Raw genomic sequence first — 2,327 nt, forward strand, 5'->3', positions numbered from 1 at the left:
TTTGACTGGTTTGTCTTTTACCTGTTCTCAGTATACCTTTTGAATATTTTCAAACTTAACCTTTTGAATGTTTTCAAACTTAACTTATGCCATTCAAGGTTTTGTTTCCATTCCAGACTGCCCAGCCCTGTTATCTCCTCACCCCAGTTCTATGTCAGCATCCAGGCAGAGAAATAAAACTGAAGAAGTTCACCTGCCCCAAAAGAGGTGCATTCAGCTCACCATACCAGAATTCAGGCTGCACTCTAGGGAATATCTCCCTAGATCTTCCAAGGATTACTTGTTTTCCTTGCACTCAGAACACTGCATTCAGTTGGATAGAATCTCTCACAGGGATGTAATTGCTGTGAGCCGTAACCATTTAAACAGCCATGTCTCCCTTTCATACTTTATGTTTCCTTTCACGTATATGCCATTACTGCCCTTAAAATCCTGTGCTACATAACTGCTAGCTGAAGTTGCTTTAGAAACCCATTCACTCATTCCTTGCAACTGGAGACTGCTTGAGAGTCAGAGCCAGAACAGAATCATAGAGTGGTTGAGTTGGAAGGAACCACAAGGATCATCAAGTTCCATCACACCTGCTGGACTCTGGATTGCCAATCGCTAGATCAAATACTAGATCATGTTGCCCAGGGCCCCATCCAGCCTGGTCTTGAACAGGGCAACCTGTTTCAGCTCCTCACCACCCTCCCATGATTCTACCATCAATGTAATTGATAAAGATGCTAAAGAGTGCCAGCCTGAAGACAGACCCCTAGAATACACTGCTTGTCACCAACCTCCACCTGGAAATAAAGCCATTGACAATCACCTTCTGGCTGTGACCTTCCAACCAATTCCTTATCCGCCATATAGTCCACTCTTCAAATTCATGTCTCTCCAATTTAGAGATTAGGATGTGATGAGGGACCATCCTTGCTGAAGTCCAGATAGATAACATCAGTTGCCTTCAGTTGTCCACCAATGCTGTCACTCCATCATAGAAGTCCATAAATTAGGTCAGACACAACCTTCCCTTGGTATTGCCATGCTGGTGGTGTCAAATCACCTGCTTATCCCTCATGTACCTTAACATGTCTTCTAGGAGGATCTTATTCATAATCTTCCCAGGCACAGAAGTGAGGCTCACTGGCCTGTAGCTCCCCAGGTCCTCCTTCCTCACTTTCTTGTTAAAGGGAGTGATGTTTCCCTTTTTCCATTCATCAGGGGGTTTACCTGAAAGCCACAACTTTTCAAATATGATGGTGAGCATCTTGGCAACCACATCAGCCAACTCCCTTAGGACCCTTGGATGCATATAGTTCAGCCCCATAGACACATTCAGTCCCATGAGGTGGTCTCAGTCTTGCTCTGCACCTACAGTCAGGGGCAGTTTGCTCCCTGAGTACTGACCAAGAGTTTCTGGGTTGTGAGAAATAGGAGAATCCTGACAGACAGTGAAGACTGAGGCAAAGAACTCACTGAGTACCTTTCCTCGATTTCTTACTCTAAGGGATGCATCAATCTTAAGCTCAGAAGAAGCTGTGTTCAAATGTTAACCAGCTCTAATGGGCCTCATTACTTTTTAATGCTCTAGCCCATGGATACCTCCAAGCCTTTGAAGAGGTCACAGTTAGCTCTCCTGAAGTTCAGGCTAACAATCCTACTTATTGCTTTGCTTCTTCCACACAAGATTCTTAATTCCACCATCTCATGATCACTGCATCCCAAGCTGCCCCCAACCTTCACATCCCTGACTAGCCCTTCCTTGCCAGTAAGAACAATATTAATTAGCACACCCCCCTCATCAGCTTCTCTACCACTTCTGTCAGAAAGTTCTCTTCAATGCATTGCAATAACCTCCTGGACCATGTATGCATAGCCATGCTTATCCTACAAATATCAGAATGATTCAAGTCTCCCATAAGAACCAATGCCTGGGTTTGCAAGACTACTTCCAGCTGTTTGTAGAAGGCCTCATCAACATCCTCCTCCTGATCAGATGGCCTATAGTGCACCACAAGTGTCACCTATGTTAGCCTGCTCCAAGCTCCACTCATCCATGATTCAGCCCCATGTGGAGCTCATCACATTCTAATTGCTCTCCCATAAAGAGCAATTCCAACACCTCGCCTCACCAGCCTGTCATTCCTACAGAGGATTTAGCCATCCATTACAGCATCTCAGTCATGTGAACTGTCCCACCATGTCTCCAGATTCCCTCAGCCAGTAATTTATCTGACCTATTCTCCTCCTTCTTTCTCGGTCCCAGCTGCTGGGGGACAGAGGAAAACACTACTTGTTCTCCTGATCTCTTCAACATCTTTCCAAGGAATGCCAAGTTC

Source organism: Meleagris gallopavo, chromosome 3 (assembly GCF_905368555.1).
Source record: "Meleagris gallopavo chromosome 3, MGAL_WU_HG_1.1, whole genome shotgun sequence".
In the NCBI taxonomy this organism is placed as follows: Eukaryota; Metazoa; Chordata; class Aves; order Galliformes; family Phasianidae; genus Meleagris; species Meleagris gallopavo.